Here is a 21,206-nt window from a genome sequence, read left to right as displayed (position 1 = left end):
CTTGTTTTGTCCCTCTGCCATAAACACGAAAAAGCAGCATGGCACTGAATGTGTCAGTAACAGTCGAGTTTGTTATCCACCATCCTTCTTTCCTGACATTTGAAGACATTGATTTATCTTCTGTCCTGGGGCAACAGAGACAATAAAGTGATGTGAAAAGTAGAAATCTGGACTGCTGTGGATAGTTCTTTTGGAGAACCCATTGAGATAGAGAGAGGAAAGGGAAGGCAGAATTTCCTGCTTGATTGTTTGTTCTATAGATCCTTTTCTCAATTTCCCTTTGGGGACTACCGTACATCTGATACAATATGGAAACAATGGCTATATCCAGTGAAACATATAGTCTCTTTGCAGATCTTAATTAATACATATTGATTAATATTAATGCATATTATTTATTCATCTATTTAATTGAAAACACAATTTAAAATCTTGTTCTCCTGTGATATAACATTTAATGTGTCCTATGACTGACACACAGGAAAGAATTAGATATAGTGGATCATGACTAAATATCACTTTTGGAAGAATGAGCAGATTCCACCAGAATCTGTGTCTGTGCCAGTGTCTCTGTGGCAGAAGCAGAGCACAATCTTATACACATTTCTGTTTAGTGTGTTGAATTGAAGGGTTTAACACGTTTAACACACACTCTAGAAATTCTAAGAGTAATTTTGTAAAGGTGAGGTCAGTAAACACCCAGAATGATATAGCCTTAAAGACAGTTATTATCTATTCGACGCCTGACAAAACCAATACTTTAAATGACAAAGTATGGTTTTCATGTGGTCATTGGATATTGACATGTTCATTGATGGGGGGAATCATGTGAAATCGTATTCAGCTGAAATTTATGGAGATGTTGAGGAAACCTTAGTCAGTTCATTCTTAGGGAAGAAGTAAAAAGCATGCCCAGATTCACTTTGAAGAAATCTGTTTAATCATGATCAATAATAAATAAACAAGAGTAATTTGAGGTCAAATGAATCTACATTTTAAAACTTTGAGTCTGCACGTCCTGGACTAACTTTAAAACAATAACAACAACAAAACTACTACTGTTTGTCAAGCAACCAGAATATTCAACACTTTATATTTAAACTGACAAATGCGCAGAAAGTTTGTGTCAGCATATCTAACTAAAATGAATTTTGAGAGCATATTATTGGTTCACAAATGTGCACATTACCCTGGAGTTCAAAACCAGATTGTCTTTTCCATCTTTAGTGTTAACCTAAGAAAATCATTTTTTTTTTTAATTTTTATTTATTTATTTATTTATTTATGGCTGTGTTGGGTCTTAGTTTCTGTACGAGGGCTTTCTCTAGTTGTAGCAAGTGGGGGCCACTCTTCATCGCGGTGCGCGGGCCTCTCACTATCGCGGCCTCTCCTGTTGCGGAGCACAGGCTCCAGATGCGCAGGCTCAGTAACTGTGGCTCACGGGCCCAGTCGCTCCGCGGCATGTGGGATCTTCCCAGACCAGGGCCCGAACCCGTGTCCCCTGCATTGGCAGGCAGACTCTCAACCACTGCGCCACCAGGGAAGCCCAGAAAATCATTTTGAAAGAAAATCAGGGATCTGTGAATGAATGAACCTCTGATTTCACATGTAAACTTTTGTGTGCATTTTTATAAGGAGAAGAGTCATAGTTTCATGGGAAACAGAAACTTTCGAATGTTACCAATTCTGGTGATGTCAAGAATGACTAACTATACCATTAAATCAACTGTGTAAATATATATCATTCTGTCAGCTTCTCCTGTGGGTTTTATAATGACAGCCTCACCACACGTAATTCAATGCCTTTCATCTAGTGGGTTCTCAGTATATGTTTGCTATTGATAATGATGACAGTAGTCCAAGCCATGATCTCATTTTCCAGACTGTGATCCTCTCTTTATTCTCAAGTTCCCCTTAGGCCAGCCAGGTTTTAATTCCCTCTCATCTTGGCAATAAACCTGTCATTGTGATCAGATCAGACATAAAATTTTCCAAGGCTAGCACTCAAATTCCTTCTTCTGCATGCAAGCTTGCCTCATTCTTGATCCTATCCTTGATGACAAGAAGGTCATCTCGTATATCATCTGTCCATTTGTAGACCAAATGGTCTACAAGGACAAGGCATCTAAATTTTGCCAAGTTTATTTTGTAACCCACTGCCTAGTTCATGATTAAGACAGAGATGACAAATTTTTCATCTCAACAGCAGGAGGAATACGCTTTTTCTTTCCTTCCAAAACAGGTTATTATAGAATTTTAAAATGTGAGTCAAAGAAGAAATATCTCATGCATTGAGAATAGACCTGGTCCACAGCATAAAAGTTTTCATGAAGCTCCACATATGCTTCTTTTCTTAAGTCTATGAGAAATATGTACCTAAATATTTGTTTTTCTTCTTCCTAAGAATGAGTTAGATTTTAACAATTTTATCCATATCTCTAACAATGCATTCTATTCATTTAAATAAGAAAAAAAGTAACAAAAATCTTGTAAACATAATCAAATGAATGTTTACAATCTGGACCATATTATATACCACTGTTCTTAAGCTATGCCTAAGGTATAAATATAGGAAAATTGTTTCTTAACTGATAATTTTTTTATAGAAAACGTCAGTGTTTTGGATGTCTATAGTTTAGCTTTTTATTATATGTCATGTATGCTTGCTCTAATTATTTAAATGTTACAGGAATATGGGTTTAAAATACAAGAAACCCATCATGATCCCACCCCATAAAAGATAGCTACAATTACCAGTTTGGCATACATTAGCAATATAGTCATGTATTATCATTTTAATAATATGAGATAATTATTCACACAAACACAAAAATATTTTGCCACTCTCTTTTTTTACTTAATAATATTTACTTGATATATTTCCATATCCACGTGCATTAGAACTACCTCATTCTTTTATTAAAGATCTATATAATATTCCATTATATATTTACTATAATTTATTAAACTAATACATTATTGACAGGTATTTGGAAGGTTTCCTATCTTTCACTCTTCATCAATTTATCAGTGAACATCTTTTACGCACCTATATGAGTGTTTCTGTAGAATAAATTCAGCGAGATAGAAGATTCAAAGGAATTAATGTTTTAGTAAATATTGCCTAATAACCTCAAAAAACATTGTAAAGAATTTACATGTCTACTGATAGTAAATAAGAGAATCTGTTCTGCACACTTGCTAATGTTTTTAAAATCATGCAAAAACAATTTTTTAAAGCTGGGGTTACAAACCCAGATGACTTCAGGGCCAGAGAGATAACAAAATACGTGAAATAGCACAGAATAAGAAAATGGAAAGTAGTGGAAATTCCGCAAATTTAATTTTCTAAAAAGCCAACTCTGATAGCCAGAAAATATATATCTTCAGTTTTCAGGCTGCCAGTTTTCAGCCCTTGTCTTAACGGAATATGTTTGTTTTAATTCTTTACTTTTAAAGCATAGATAGTTCTTTACTAAAGAAACCAATACAATTTGTGATAAGATCATTTCACCACACACGTTATTTTTACTGTATTTTCTTTCTTTACATTTTTTTTCAAGTTTTACAGTTATGAGAAGAATTAATTGTCTCCTAGATCTAGGATTCATTTTATGTGGTATTGACTTCATCAACATAAATCTTCATAATAGACACGTTGAAAACAATAAAAAACATAGTCATATTTGGCCCATTCATAAATACAATTTAAAAATTCTTGTCAACTTGGTGTAAAGCTTTCACATTTAAATATGTTCATTTTAACACTCATTATTCATATATCAGTAATAGAGGGAAAGAAAAGGAAATACACTACTTGTTCTGAACATAAGCAATATTCTGCTAAGATTTTCATTTGACCTAGTGAAACATCCTTGAGAAGAAAAAAGAAATCCCATTATTTTAGTTTGACAAAAAACAGAAGAGGAAAATTTTAGTTTCCTTTTGATAACGGTGGTTATCTTGTGGTCTGTGGGAAAGGGTGAAGGCCAGGGAGAAAATTGGTTCAGCTCTCATTTTTCTAGTCCCACTGCATCAATAAACCTCTGGAAGTTTCAACATAGAGCACATAATGTGAGCATGAGGCAGCTTGGCCTCTGTTAGCACTTTGTTATGCCCTTTAACCTTACTGATTTTCAAGTAGACGTGGCTAAATAAGGGATTCGCATTGTTACGGGATGCATCAAAAAGTAGATTTCAAAGCAGAATGAGTTTCCCAATCAGTCTCACATAAGGGTGATGCTGATTAAAAGGAGAGTTTGGAAACACTCATGTTATTATAATTACACTTTTGTGTTTCTGACTGTTACTTATGCTGTATGTATTGCTTTAGAAATCTAGAAAGTAGAATACCTAGAGATAAAATTAAGTATAAAATTGCAGCCATTTTTCCAACACTTCCCATTTATATTTAACAGAAAGGCTGAAGCTACCATCTCTGCTGGCTGTAAAAGAAATTAGTTATATGATGTTGACAACTGGAAATCAAACCTGTGTTGAAGAAAATTCCCTAAATGTTTGTCTTCAAGATATACCATATTATCCTGTTCTGAAAAATCATTTTGGAGAATAAAAGAACTTTAAAACTAAGGGATTTTTTTAGGTGTTCTGAAATAGGTTCCATCTGTTAGTTTTTATTTTTTCTTAATATATGGGGCCATGTGAGAAATACCACATACCATATATTCATTTCTTTTGATCCTTAAAGGTAATCATGAGTGAGATAAAAATAACACTGTTTCAGGAAATGTATGCCTTAGAGTGGAACAGAATTGTCCAAGAGTAACACAAATTTTTAGGTGTTTATTTTTGGCTTGATGTTAAAAACCTAAAAAACCAACTAAATTAGAATCAGCTCTACTTAAAATGAAGCAGGGGCAGGAAAACATAGAGCTATAACATTTTGTAAGAAAAAAAAAAATCCAAGAGGTCCTCCTTATTCATCATGTTCATAAAGATTTTTTAAAAACTAATTAGAAGAGAAAATTTCCTTTCCGACATCTGATGTTATATTTAGATATATGTTTTCAAATTTTCCCTGAAAACAACAGCAAAACACAGCTTGTAAATATTTTATTCATTCATTTGTGTACCATTTGTCCTTATACAAACCAGGAAGATGACTTTCCTTTACATTTTCCCTACATTCTTTGTCTGGAATTACAGAAAACTAGAACTATGATTTTATTAAAATTAGGAGAGTCATTCACTATAAGCTAATCAAACATTTGACTGGAATTTTTCTCTCGGGTTTAGACTTCTGGTCCTTCTATCAATTAGTATTAATACTGATTGGTAGATATCCCAGTGCATATGTAAACTGGGCAACTCCTTGAAAAGGGAATTTTTAAAGGACTTTCAAGTTCTGAACTTGTAGAATTGGGATACACAAACACACTCTGTCCTCAAAATTTCATTAGCTTTGAAAAGTTATGCTCCCTTTTATAAATTCTCATAGATCTTTTTGTCTAAGACAATGTTGCATTTTAAGTACCTTTGGGAAACTATAAGCATGCATCTGTTAAAACTTCATTTCCTCATGATTTAAAACCATATGCAATAATGAAAGTTACTTTAATATGAATTTTTTTCCCTATTGCTTTCTATTTTTCTCTCTCAAATTCCCGCTAACTCTCATACACATCAAGTTTAGTAAGCAAGAGAGAGAGGATTTTCCACCTTAATCTAAATTTTTAATCACTTCACAACCAACTTCATAAATGTGGATAAGAGTTTGTTAAAATCTTACTTTCAGTTAAGTTCAACAGAGAGTCCCTATATGGATAAAAAGGATATGGATAAAAATATGGATAAAAAGGCATATTCCTTGCCCTTGCAAAACTTCAGAGCAATGGCCTTCAAGCATGGTAAACCATACACTCTCACCAGCAAAAAAAAGTTTCTGCATGCACTGCAATCCTATATATGTATGTATATGCATTTATATATAATACAATGTACTATTGTACAAATATATTATCTCAATTATATGAATACTTAAACATAGAAATTAGAAATGAGTAACAAGCAGAAACAGAGACACTAATATTTTTACTTTGCTTCTCAAAAGATCTTCTTGTTCACCCCATAGGTTATACTTCGGAGCTCACTGGTCTTGAGGGGAGGATAACACGTAAATAGATAATTTGAAAAAAAGCGGTTAATAATCTGATAGTAAACATAAGGAGCTAGAACATGGAAAAAGCTCTGAAAAAAACTTTTCTGCTTGAGGAGTCACTAGATCTAATCCTTTCAGTATAAAGAGGAATTAGTGAAGCAATAAAAAGCAAGGAGAGGATGAACAGAAGAGCATTCCAACCAGAACAAGTGTCTATGTCAAGGCACAAAGGTATGGAACCAAGGGGGTGAGTATAAGAGTTCAGGATGATGAAACGTAGAATCAAGGTTGAGCATGGTGAGCGAAGATGCTAAAGAAGAATGCAAATAGCAGGTACTTGAGACAAGTGGCTTGGATCTTATCAATGTATGGGACATTGCTGAAGAAATGCAGGAGGGTGAATGAAAGTCATGGTCAGACATTTGTTTTAGATTGAGCCTCCAGGGAGCTGTATTGAGAATGGATTTGAAGGGACACAAGAGGAATCAGAGAAACTCATCAACAGGCTATCACTTTATCCAGCTGAGAGACGAAGAGCAGCAGAATTAAAGCGGTGGTAGTGACAGTGCAGCTCTCAGGAGGGGATGAGAAGTAGCATGAAGAAAAGACTTAGTCAAATTTGATCGTGGTTTTCTGGAAATGACTGGTGAGTGAGAAGCTTCCTGACTTACATGACAGGCTATTTTTAAATGAGATAGTAAACACAGTAGCAGGAAAAAGTTTGAGACAGAGAGGAGATAAGCAAATTTTTAAAAATTAAGATTTACATGAAAATTATGAACATTTAGTGTCCATCAACAGATGAATGTATAAAGAAAGTGTGGTATATATATACAATGGAATACTACTTCAGCCATAAGAAAGAATGAAATTTTGCCATTCACAACAACATGGATGGACTTGGAGGGCATTTGCTAGGTGAAATAAATCAGACAGGTATCACTTATATGTAAAATCTAAAAAATAAAAAAACTAGTGAATATAACAAAAAAGAAATAGACTCACAGATATAGAGAGCAAGCTAGTGGTTACCAGTGGGGAGAGGGAAGGAGGGAAGGGCAATATAGGGGTAGGGGATTAATAGATATATTATGCATAAAATAAATAAGCTACAAGGATATATTGTACAGGGAATATAGCCAACATTTTATAGTGACTAAAATTGGAAAATAACCTTTAAAAATTGTGAATGACTATGTTGTACTCCTGAAACTTATGTAGCATTGTACATCAACTATACCTCAATAGAAAAAAAACTATGAACATTTAGAAATTAAAAATACAAATCACTTGCCATTCTACTTTTTTAAAAAAATCTGTTTTCAAATGCTATTTATAATATTTACTTTATTATACAATAATTTAAAATATTTTATTTAATTTCTCTGTCTTTGGCTTACTTTAATGCTCCTTTTATATATTTAATTTATATTTTCTCCACTTTTTCATGTCTATTTTTCTCGTCTAACATATTACGAGTATTTTTCTTGTCATTAAAATTTCTTGTAAATGAAATTTCAGTGGATGTGTCTATATTATATCTTCTGGATGTACCACAATTTTAAAAACAATTCTCCTATTATAGAACACGCTTATTATTTTCAATGATTCAAACAATTATATGTAATGCTATGATATATTTGCTTTTGTCTGGAAATTTATTGTTTAAGATAAGAAAGCATAAGCATATGAAAGTTTAATATATTTTGCTACTAATGTATTTCCGTCAACAGTATATGTCAGTGAAACAGATATGCAATAAAAAAATCTGTGCTGGTTTGATAGACATAAAATTATAACACTTTATTCCCATTTCTTTGAGTACTGTTAAAGATGAAGTTTTTTATATGTTTATCAGCTTCTTATATTTCATTTTTATGCATGTTGTTCTATTATTTTAGCCCATTTTTCTATTGGAGTCCTATTGATGTTCATATGAATTTGTGAATTTCCTTAAATAATAAGGTTAATCACCCTTCACTGTCATTTATGAAATAAATAATGTTTTAAGTAGTTGGCTATTTATTTTTTTATGTAGTTTATGATTTCCTACCCCTTCATATTCCATATTTTAAATTATCTTATTTTTGTAATAATAAGATGTATTTTCAGGAAATTTGGAGACTACTGAAAAACACCAAAAAGCAATTAATTAAATTTACACCCAACCACACAGACCTAATCACTTCTATTATATGTACATGTGTGTATGTGAATACACCCATACACATATGCATTTATATAATCATCCTTTCTTACATGCATATACATCATTTAAGAGCATAAATGACATCATACTGTAAAAGCTGTTTTATAGCCTACTTTTTCACTTATTGGTATATTTCAGATGTCACCAATAATAATAAAACATGCTGTGGAACACCTTTATTTTAACCATCTCAGGATATTACTTTACATGGATATTTAATAATTTATTTAATTACTTCATTATTTTCAGACATGCAGATGTTTCCCATTTTCATTATTTTAAATATTATATTTAAAGATTTTTTTGATGTGGACCATTTTTAAAGTCTTTATTGAATTTGTTACAATATTGCTTCTGATCTTTGTTTTGGTTTTTTGGCCACAAGCCATGTGGGATCTTAGCTCCCTGACCAGGGATTGAACCTGCACCCCCTGCATTGGAAGGCGAAGTCTTAACCACTGGACCGCCAGGGATGTCCCTAAATATTATCTTAATAAACGTCTTTGTATACATAGTTTTGTGTTCATAATTGATTGTTTCATTAAGGTTTGTAAATATTTGGAGCTCCTAAGAATATTTAAGGAGTACGATTATTTGACACATAATGACAAATGGCCTTCAAGAAAAGTTGAACCAATTTACTTGTCCACCTTTGCAGTATGATACAGTTCATTTCTCCACATCTTCACCAATAATAATCCACTTTTGTGTTTATAATGTACCAGACTTTATCTTGTTCTACTTAATTGATAGAGTATCTGAACATTAGAAAGTTTGCTTAAATCCTCACAGATAAGTAAAGAATGAACTCAAAGTTCAGTCTGACCTTAAAATGATGCTCTCTGTCAGTATGCTATATTATTTCCCAAAGTTTTATATGTTTATATGACCATTACACATCAAATGTTTTAGATTACTTGTTATTTTAACATTATTTTTAAAATTTAGAGCTGACCAGAACATCTTTTGTAAAAAGTTCCCACAAGGCCTTGCTAATTATCTTAATGAGGTTTATATTTTCTTAATGATATCTAACAACTCTCCATATTTTAATAATATCGACTGTATCTTATATATACAGATTCAAGATTTTTTAATTTAAGTTTAATTTGGAGCATTTAAAAAATATATGTCAATGATTTCCAATCAAAACCCCAGATGAATTTTTTTTTTTTTTTAGATATTGACAAGCTGATTTTAAAATGCATAGGACAGAGCAATTTTGAAAAAGAAGAGGGCACACACTATCTGATCTCAAGACTTACTACAGAGCTACAGGAATCAAGACTGTGATAATGGGAAAAATTACAAATACATACATCAGTGGGACAAAATAGAGAGGCCAGAAATAGATCCACACAAATATGATTGATTTTTGACAAAAGTGCAGAGGCAATTTAAAGAAGAGAGAGTCTTCAAGAAAAATAGTGATGAAACAGTTGGATGTCTGTATGCAAAATATTGAACCTCAGTCTCTTACCTTATACAAAAATTTACTCAAAATTGTTCATATACCTAAATGTAAAACATGAAATTATAAAATATTTAGAAGAAAAATAGGTGAAATCTTTATGACCTTGGGATAGGCAAAGAGCTCTTAGATACAACACCAAAATCCTAATTAATATAAGAAAAAAATTCATAAATATCACTTCATCAAAGTTAAAAACTCTTACTCTGTGAAAGAAAAAAGTCAAGAATACAAAAAACGAGCCACAAAAGGAGAAAATATTTGCAAATTCCACATCTCCCAAAGGAATTTTATCCAGAATATTTATAAAGAACTCTCAAAACTAAACAATAAAAAACAACTCAATAAAAAAAAATTAGGCAAAAAAAAAATATATATATATATACAAAGAACTCTTAAAACTCAACAATAAGAAACAAAAGATTAAAAAATGGGGCAAAGACCTGAACGGACACCTCACCAAAGATATACAGATGGCAAATAGCATATGAAAAGATGTTCCACATCATGTATCATCAGGAAAATGCAAATTTTAAAAATGAGATACCACTATACACCTATTAGAATGGCCAAAATCCAAAACACTGACAATACCAAATGCTGGCAAGGATGTGGAGCAATAGGAACTCTTCATTGCTCCTGGGAATGCAGAATGGTACAGGCACTTTGGAAGACAGTTTGGCGGTTTCTTACAAAGCTAAACATACTCTTACCATATGACTTAACAATTATTTACCCAAAGGGGTTGGAAACTTACGTCCATGAAAAAATCTGCAACTGAATGTTTCTAGGAGCTTTATTCATAATTACCAAAACTTAGATATCCTTTAGTAGGTGAATGGATAAAAAAGTGTGGTACATCCAGACAATGGAATATTTTTTAGTGCTAAAAATAAATGTGGCTTTTCAGCCACAAAAAGACAGGGAGGAAACTTAAATGCATATTATCAAGTGAAAGAAGACAACCTGAGAAGGCTATGTACTATACTCTTCCAATTATATGACATTCTGGAAAAGGCAAAAACAATGCAGACAGTAAAAGATCAGTGGTTGCCAGGGATTGAGGGTGGGAAGGAAAGATAAATAGGTGGAGCACAAAGGACTCGGAGGGTAGTGAAAATATTTTGTATTATACTACAGTGATGGATACATGTCGCTATACGTTTACCCAAACCCATACAATGTACAACACCAAGAATGAAACCTAATGTAAACCATGGACTTTGGGCGATGTGTCAATGTAGGTTCATCAGTTATAACAAAGCTACCACTCTGGTGAAGGATGTTGATAATGGGGGAAGCTATGCATGTGTATGGGGTGGGGAATATATGGAAAATCTCTGTACCTTCCTCTCAATTTTGCTGTGAACCTAAAACTGCTCTAAATAATTAAGACTTTTAAAAAAATTGGACAAAATATTTGAACAAACACTTCACAAAAGTATATATGTATATAGATGGTGAATAAGCACAAGTAAAAATGCTCAATATTATTATTTATTAAGGACATACAAATTAAAAACCACAACAATTAGAATGGCTAGAATAAAATAAATTAAATAAAAACTGGCAATACCAAATACTGGTAAATGTGTGGAGCAGTGTGAATGTTCATACATTACTGATGGAAATGCAAGATGATATAAGCCATTTTGGAATACGTTTTTGTAGTGTCTTAGAAAGTTATAAACTTAACATGTGACACACAATCCCACCAGAGCTGTTACCCATGATAAACGAAAACTTAGCTTCTCACAAAAAATTCTACTTGGATCCTTATAGCGGCTTTATTCAAAACATCAAAATCTAAACAACCCAAATGTCCTTTAATGGATAAACAAACTGTGATACATCTATACAATGGAATACTACTTAGTAATAACAAGGAAAAAACTATTGAAATATGCAACAACATAAATCTATCTCAAATGTATTATAACTAAGGGAAAGAGGCCGGATGCAAAAGATTACATTCTGTATGTTTCCATTGATGTGACATTCTGGAAAAGGCAAAACTATAGTGACCTAAAACAGATCAGTTGCCAGGGATTAGGGTGGGGAGGAGCCTACAAGGGGCACCTCAAGGGAATTTTGGGGGTGATGAAACTGTTCTGTATCTTGATTGTGGTGAAGGTTACATGACTCTATGCAATTGTCAAATCTCATGAAACTGTACACCAAGAAGAGTAAATTTTATTGTTTGTAAATATAAAAATGAATAAATGATTTTTCACCTTTCTTTTGCTTTCTTGCATTGCTTAAGTGCTTTCCTAAACCCAAGGCACATAAATACCTGTGAGCTATTGAATTTACTGAATGTTCAATAATAATTTAAACATTTGAAAATATTTAAAGTAATTTTAAATCTTTGAAAATATTTTAAATCTTTATCTGCAGTTTACTTCAATATAGTATGATGTATAGATCTCACCTTATCTTTCCCCACGTAGTTAAAGAATTGTTCTAGTACCTTCTTCTAAGTAAGGCATTGTCCTTCCCTGCTTCTCCCCATTCAAAATGCCTTCTTTATCAGACACGAATTAATTATGTGTACTTGGGGTTGTTAACAGCCTTTCATTGGAAGGCCTCCCCCATTGACTGATAATTATTTCTTTGTTGCATGTTATGATCACATGTATATAGTGTCTGTTTTTGGACTTTGTATTTCCATTGCTCTGATGATTTGGTTTTGTGTCTGTCCTTACTAGGCATTGATATCCTGTAGACGTGTGTGTGTAATGTGCAATTCTGTAGTTTAATCAAAGAACAGGGTTGGAGTCACTGCCGCCTATGTCACTCATAAAGTCTTAAGAGTGGCTTTGCTTGATCAGGGAGAGCCAGGAGGGTGGATGAGCAGTAAGCTGAGGGTGGGTCTCTAGGGAACACTATCATGTGAGCAAGAGTGAAATATCAGGACCTTTCATGGGCAAGTTGTTTGGCCCTCGCAGTGTTTCTTGTTTTCAGTGAGCTGACTTCACTCATTTATATCACCTATGGTTGCCTATTGGTATTTGAGTTGTGATTCCTGACTTTGTGAAAGAACAGAGAAAGAAGAGCCTGTGAAAGGGGACTTTATAAAAGGGTCTCCAAGGTATGAGGCAAACCAACAGGGAGGGGTGTCACAGCAGCCCAGGGAGTGAAAGAAGAAAAATGAAGTTAACAGTGTCAAATACCCCTGAGAGAACCAGTCAAGATAAGGGCTGCAGGTCATCTGAGCCTTTAGAGAGAGCATGCTCTGTTAAATGGGGTTAGAAATCAGATCGTACTGTGCTGAGGATTGACTGAACCTTGGAAGTTGGAGATAACCGCAGCTATGGAGAGTTTGAATGAGCTGGGGAGTAGAGAAATTGGATGGTAGCAGCAAGTGAAATCTAGTGAAGGGAGAGGTCAGTTTGCTTTTATTTGTTGATTTACTTTTTTGGATAGAAGTTTGAAGAGCATGTACAGGTTGAAGAAAAAGGGCCAGCAAAGAAGAAAAAGTTGAAGATAAAGGACATAAGGGAAATTAATGGCAAAAGCCTCAGCACCAGTGATAGGGAATAAAATCAAATCCACGCTTTGCCTTGAATAGCAGGAACGACTCCTGACCCCTTAAGATTGGAGGAAAGAAAGAATGGTGATAGATGTTGCTGTTTGGTGCTGGAGGGAATTGCAAGGATGCACAAGTAGTTTCCGCACAATGACCTTAATTTTCTTGTCAAAACAGCAGGTGCACTGAGAGTGAAGGGGAGAGATTGTATGGCTTGGGTGGGGTGATATGGTTTTGAAATGGTGGTTGACCACAGTCAGAGTGAAAGGATTAGTGAATGCTACTTAGGGGCTGACTCAGATTAGAAAACCATCTATCTGCAGAGTGGTATAATTTGCTCCTGTAGCACTCATGTGCCTGTATGTAAGAAAAGAGATTTCCCCTATGGATTCAGGTTTGCATGTACAGTGTAAAACGGACAGGCTAAGAAATGTGGAGGGTGAGCTGCCGGTGTCCAAGCCAAATTCCAAGTAAGACTTGGGGAACATGGAAATATCCATGAATTCAAGAAAAAAAAAAGTGAGAGGAAAAGGGTTTATTCATTTGCAACTCCTGACAATCTTATGTTTTTACCTTATTTTTCCTTTTCCCTAATTTTCTCACTTATTCTATACTCACTCATTTTTCCGTTAGACACATTTTAGATACAAGGCCAGGTGTAAGCAAATAAAAGGGAACTAAAAACATATACAGATGGTCAGAAGTGAGTTTTCACTTTAACAAAGGGGGCTGGAATTTAAAGTGTCTCAGTTGAGTTTTGATGGAGAACAAGATGCTGTAGGTGGTTGGGAGGTTGTTGATACGGAGTGGATGCTTATTGAGGTTGTGACGGTTAGGATTTGATCAGTGGTTCTCATCTGGAGATAATTTTGTCCCAAAGGGACATTGGGCAATGTCTGGAGACATTTTAGGTTTTCACAACTTGCAGGGTGGAGTACTACTGGAGACTACTGCCCGGGAGGCTGCTAAACATCCTACAGTGCACAGGACAGCCCCTCAACAAAAAATTATGCCATCAAAATGTCAGTAGTGCTGAGGTTGAGAAACCTGGATTAGACAGATCATTTATAAGAATGATGGAAAAGGAGAATGGTAGGAAGTCATTTGGAGAACCACTGAAGAAAGGTGGAGAGGGAGGAACAACCCAGAACATGGGCATGCCAGGTGATGTGAGATTCAAAGATGTATATTTGTGTGTGGTGGTTTGTGAGAGGATGCAAGAGTCATTATCTGGAAGAGTCCATGGGGAACTGGATTTGTGGTACAAATCTGCAAAATATTCCTGGGTTTAACTTTTGTAAAGCACATATACAGAAGATGAAAGTGAGCGAATTTAAGGGAAAGTATTTGCTATTTTCTACTTGCTTTTGAAAAGTCATGTTTTAGTTACCCTTAAATGAGAGTTTCTAGTTCTTTCTTTCAAAGTCTCTAGATGAATCTAGCAAAGATTAATGTTGGTTTGGGAGGAATCTATCTCTGACACAGTGACATTACATAAGAAGTCTTTGTTTTTCCCATAATCTTCCACTAGTCCTCCGCAACTCTTATTTTTTCTTTTCTTTTGGTTTTCCCAAAACAAACAATACTGTTGTGCTGGTTGCCTCTATTTGGTCAGCTTCACAGAGCTGATCATCTTTTCTGTCTACAATACAGCATGTTATATATACCCACTGCCTTGGTTTAATTAAGATAGGTCTTCTAAACAATCGTGACCTTTACTTTGTACTTCTTTTACTACTTCAGTACTGGACATTTATTTCCTTTAGATGATAATACTATTTATAATACCTGTGTTTTGGAAGATTAAAGGAATTATAATACTTAATAGGTTTTGAAACCTCTTAATCTAAATTTTGTTCTTTTGGATGGCTGGATATTCCTTTCACATTGACTTATTAACAACGAAAAAACTGATTTAACTACTTTTCTGCACCCCAAGTTGGCTAAACTTTTCAAATTTATCCAGTAAAGTCAAGACTGAATGGCTTTTAAGATAATGTCAATTTATGTGATGGGTTCATCTATAGTGCAGACTCCAAAAAATGGGCAGGGTTATCTGGCCTGTAAACAACTCCAGAATCTTGTGCTCAGCACTTAATGTTTCACAGGAAAATTAACCAGATTACCATCAAAAGAAACCTGATGACTCATTTGTTGAAGATCACAAATAGATTGATTTACTTTAATTTCCAAATCTCCACACTTCTTCTAATAAATCAAATGTACAACGAAACACATATGTCTTTTAAAAAATTAGTGTACTATGTGAATGAGGTGGTGTTTAAATAATTTCCTTCTGTCTTCAATCCCAGTACTCAGTACTCTCCTAAAATGATAATAAGACTGATGATAGAACAATAAAAAAATTGGCCTTCCCTGGTGGCGCAGTGGTTGAGAATCCGCCTGCCATGCAGGGGACACTGTTCGAGCCCTGGTCTGGGAAGATCCCACATGCCATGGAGCAACTAGGCCCGTGAGTCACAACTACTGAGCCTGCGCATCTGGAGCCTGTGCTCCGCAACAAGAGAGGCCGCGATAGTGAGAAGCCCGCGCACCGCGATGAAGAGTGGTCCCCACTTGCCGCAACTAGAGAAAGCCCTCGCACAGAAACGAAGACCCAACACAGCTAAAAATAAATAAATAAATAAATAAATAAAAATTTTTTTAAAAAGTGTTACTCTTTAAAAAAAAGAAAAATTATATAGAGTCTTCTAGCGCCATGAATCGTCTATATGTATTGTCATAAGAGATCTTTAACTATTAGGTTTATAATATTTATTCAATTCTAAAAAATGGATTGATTTTCCCCCATACACAGATGGATAGTTATAGTCTTTATCCTTTAGTAAGTGAATGGATGAATCCACGTTCAGTTGTATATTTCTTTATTGCAAACACTTTGACAGTATTTCATGTACATGTAGTAAATGTATTATCATTTTAAAAAGTCTTTTCTTTCCAGCAAAACTGAGATACTAGTTATTTTACGTACATTAAAATATTTACCTTAGCAAATGATGATTTAGAAAACTTACCGTCAGATGCTATACTTCACTATACTTGCTTTTAGTTGGCACGATGTGGGGAAAAGTGACATCTATCTCCTTTGTACAAATTATGTAGTACTAGGTTATTAGGCTCTTTAAAAATTCTACCCCTCCTTACATTCTATGTTCTTTACCTGTTTTCTTTTTCTCCATAGCACCATCACCATCTAATGTAACATATAATTAACTTTGTTTTTTATTGATTATATATTTCCACCCTTTAGAATGTAATTCCACTAAGGCAAGGATATTGGTGTATTTTATTCACTGCTGTTGCCCCCATGCACATAGCAGGCAATTGATAAATATTTGTTGAATGATTGTAGTTCTTATATAAATTAATTTAACCACTCTAATGGAATAATTAAGAAAGGGGTGTCTTCACCGACTTTTCAAAACGATGTTTACTATTTTTAATTGCTTGACTTCCTTTAACTTCTTAAGACATGACCTTTCTAAAAGCTTTTTGTGAGAAACAGAGTGCTATGGGATTCTATTTCCAACAGAGTTTGGACTCCCACTCCATTGCAAATCTCTTTACTTATCCAGCTATTTGCATATGGATTCCTTAGGGGTTTATAGCATTCAAACCTACATTACAAGCATTGCAAATCTACTTGCCTTTCTAGGTCATTGGGGAAATGATTTAATTCTCTGGTGAGCTTAATAAAGTTGCCTGTACAGGAATAAGAAAAACCAAGCAGGCAATGCTCACCTTTGTTCTTTTCATGTGTTTGCATAACTATTTTCTACAACATTAAATTTGCAGTTGTGGCAAAAAAGAGACTTTTCTTTCTTAGAATCTCATATTGCTTACTTGTGGTGTACTTGAAGAGCTACTTTAATAAAAGGTCACTTGAGTGTGGGTTGTAACGGAGCATCATTCCCATTGGTATTAACTCTCAGTACTGTAGGCTAATAAAAGCCGTAATGTGAAAATATTAATAATCCCCAACTAATTCCCATTGTGCTTTAGAATTCATTACATGCCCTTTTAAATCTAGCCTGTCTTTTTAATTATGTGTTGTTTGCGTTAATAATAAAATTAATTTCCGAGTAACATATTGGTTCGGCAATTCTCGAGAACAAGAACCATATCTTATTCATTTTGAAACAACCAAAGCAGCACTCAGCCATTGTCTTGCATATGGTAAGTAAGTCCTAAATAAATTTTGAATGAATATATCCTTGGATGAGTGAGGAAAACAAGTAGATATTGAAGACAAGCCTGACCAAGGCAATAAAAATAAAAAGGTCATTACAGAGAACAGAGTAGTGGTTACCAGAGAGGAAGGGGCTGGGAGGTGGTGGAGGGGTGGGGAATGGGTAAGGAAGGTCAACTCTGTGGTAACAGACAGAAACTAAATTTTTTATGGTGAGCATGCTGTGTTGTATACAGAAGCAGAAATATAATGTTTTACACATGCATCTTACATAATATTATAAACCAATGTTATGTCAATAAAGATAAATTAATAAACACACAAAACAAATAAAAATAAATAAATAAGAATCATTAATACATTTCATTTAAAATCATGAATATTTCATATTGGGTCCCACAATATAAAGAAGTCAGAAATCATTCACTTTCTCAAGCTATCCCATTAGAATGAGCCATTTTCACCTATGTTGTAACTCAAACTTCCAAATGAATATTTTACTTTTGTTTATTATTATAAAAAGCTGTTTAATGAGAGTAGGCTTATTTTGCTTTTCTTTTCTAGACATATGATTCTAACAACTTAGAAAAGTTCCTCAAATATCCTTTTGCTCATTCATATCAACTGTCATCTCATTGAGGTCACATTTTCCGACAAGAGTAAAATTTCTTTGACTGTACTTGGGAAAGTTGGGGAGTGGGATTCTAAGAATTTTAGAAGAATTGCTGATCAGCTATCCTTCTAAACTATATGTATATATGTGTGTATGTTGTAACCAAAGATACAAAAGAAATAAAAACTTTGCTAAATAGGTGTACATTCCTTAAGAAATCAAAAATAAAATTTTATAGGAATGCCTAACATTTATTTTTATGCTAACAGTGTTACCCTTTAAAAAAGTGAAGAAAATTTTAATAACCAATGGATTCTCTACAAAAACAATATTTTCTTGTAACCATCCCAAATTGAATGAAATAATACATTTCTGGTATAAACGAATTTCTAAAACTTTTGAAAAGATCTTTTAAAAAATATGTATTTTATATAAGAGCATTTTTCCTTATTATCCAATTACACATTAGCAATAACAACACGGACCAGTGACACAGTTATATCTCAGACCTGTAAAAGCATGAAAATAATAATGTATGCTAACCTTGAGATCTTATGAACGCCAGTATCTTCCTGAAGAATCTACGCCTCTGAAAACATCTTTTCAGTCTGTTGATATCTCCTTATTTTTTCCTTAAAAAAGAAAATATGTTTCAATATGTTACATAAGGTTATATTTTCAAAGAGTAAAGCTGACGATAGGGTGTAAATATAATGTGACACAGAGGAAAATCAATAGGAATCTTGGAATATAAATAAGGCATTAAATTTAGAACTGAATGATCGTACTGTATATAAATTAGTGCAGAAAGAATATCCATCTTAGAAAAATGTAGTAAATTTCTAATCATTCATACATGTTCATTCATTTATTTACCTGTTATTCAATCAACAACTGTTACTATGGATAAGAAATTAAAGGCATTTTATCTTATCAATCAGCATTACACTAGATTTAAATAACTTTCTAGTCTCCAGGAGATTCGTATCGTCAAGACACAAAAATAAAAAGGAAAATCAACCAAAATACTGTAGCTAGATAGTTGATGAAAATCACAATGAATATTTATTATGATTAGTGCAATACTTTAAAGAGATGATAAAATCCTGGCAGTAATTACATGCTTTTATTTCTCCAGACTAAAATATATATAATTACTTTTCCTAAAGATTAATAATCTTTCCATTCTAATATGTTAAGATAAATCATTATGTCCATATACAAGTGTAAAATTTTCCTTAAACATGATGTAGAGAAACTTGTGAAGTGTGGTTCATTTATTGTGTTTCCACAATAGCCAGAAATGAACTATTACTGATCGTAGCCAATAACAATAGCTAATGTAGAAATACTATAAATGGGTTATTGAATGAAGAAATAGACTGAGCGAACAACTTATGCTGATGTCATTCAACAAGCTTAAAACATCAAAACTCCTTAAGAAAAAAATTGTCTCAGGACAATTGTGTCTCCAGGAGCTTCTTTCTCCATTTAAACTTTATGTGTATCTACACGGATACTCACGGTTACTTGGCTTTAGAACAAACTAGAATACTTGCAGTACTCACAACACCACTATTTGAGTGGGATTGCAGTCCCATGGGTGGCCTTAGCAGTGACAAGTGACATCTGGGACTGATTTGTGGACACATATAACTATCTCAGGTACTATGAAAAATATTCAAGGAGGGTGACATTTATGGAAGACTTGGGATATGTATACTAATGTAAATGCAACATCATTTGTCCTCACAAATCTTTTGTTGTGCTCATCTAAAGAGCCTCAGTTTCTGATTATGAGTTCTGTAAAAAACAAAATTGACATAAACCTATATTATCATTTTAAAATGTGCACCTAATACTTATGGTTTGTATCTGGTCTTTATTGATACCTGGGGTTCAATTGAGAAATACCCTGAGAACCAGTTTTCACTTTTAGAAACTTCTGCAATGTCACAGGGCTGGAGGGAAAGGTGAACACCACCTCTCCTAGTTCCAGGCCCTGTGGCTTGCCGGTTGCCCATGTACATTACTGCAAATCAACTTACAAATCCCAGCAGCCACTCAGAGTGGCAAGTGAGGGTCAAGGCTCTCTCCTGTGTTTGTCAACATTTTCTCTAAAGGGCACCTTTAGCAGGTCAATGAGGCACAAAGCTCTTGCTGGCATGTTTTAATCAATAGCCATGCTAGACTTGACTGAGGTCATTGAAGTTCACATCTCAGTGGTGGCCTTGACTGAGCTATAAGATCAGCTTGTGTTGTTTATAGTGGATGATTCAGTGGTTAGATATAATGAAATATAACTTGTTTAAAGCATTCTTAACTGTTGCCATCTCTAAAAAAATAACTTTCTTGCAAATGTGGGGATTTTGAGAATAAACTTGTTCCTCCAAGGATCACGGAGTTTGAGACCCCCAAGCTGATCACTTCTGCAAGTCTGGAAGCCTGCTTCATCTCACAGTTTCAGTATGTCAAAAGGAAATAGTCTATGAACACAAATGAAGAAATGTGAATTAGCTGTTCAGGTTTTCTAAGGCGATAATACGACTTGTAAGTTCAGGGCAATAGTTTAGTTATATTTGCAATTGCATCTCAAAATACAGTATTGCATAATTAATATGCCTGCAACCAGCAAAAGCATCTTTCACTCTGAAGGACAACTTCCTGACAGAAGCAAAGGGCCTAGGGCAAAGGAATCTAGCAGGAAAGACCAATCTGCCATGCACAATTTGGCCCTATTTTTTTTAAGAGAATAAAACGCCACTGACAATCCCATTGATTCTATTTAGAATGATTTCTTAAGTAACAATACCGCTTCAATTTTGTACCTTCATACACCTGATAAAGTGCAGTTATCAAAATATATGCAGCCCTTAATCCACTCTTTAACAAACAACAAAATAATTAATTTCCATTTTTTCCTAATATGTGTTGAACTATAATGAAGAGTACCACATGACCAAAAAAGTTTCTAAAATGATGATAGCACTTAGTCATTCTATTTCAGTAAAAGTGGGGACAAGAGTTATCAAAAGAAATTAAATCAGTCCTAGTTA

General features: G+C 34.0%; 1 protein-coding gene across 4 annotated transcripts in view; it reads right to left on the bottom strand.

The window, feature by feature from the left end:
* The window catches only part of CSRNP3 (cysteine and serine rich nuclear protein 3), a gene marked incomplete at its 5' end in the record, with an annotated part of 256,996 nt that overhangs the window by 131,804 nt on the left and 103,986 nt on the right, over positions 1-21,206 (bottom strand). For 3 of the 4 annotated variants that reach the window (XM_082465029.1, XM_082465028.1, XM_082465030.1), the window contains one exon: positions 18,694-18,782. The exons of the other annotated variant lie outside the window; for it this stretch is intronic. The remainder of the gene's footprint in view (positions 1-18,693; positions 18,783-21,206) is intronic. 4 annotated transcript variants of the gene reach the window in all.

This window comes from Balaenoptera physalus (genome assembly GCF_965194825.1).
Source record: "Balaenoptera physalus genome assembly, chromosome: 6".
Taxonomy (NCBI): domain Eukaryota; kingdom Metazoa; phylum Chordata; class Mammalia; order Artiodactyla; family Balaenopteridae; genus Balaenoptera; species Balaenoptera physalus.
Note: the sequence above shows the minus strand (reverse complement) of the source record. Positions and strands in the feature narration are given on the sequence as shown.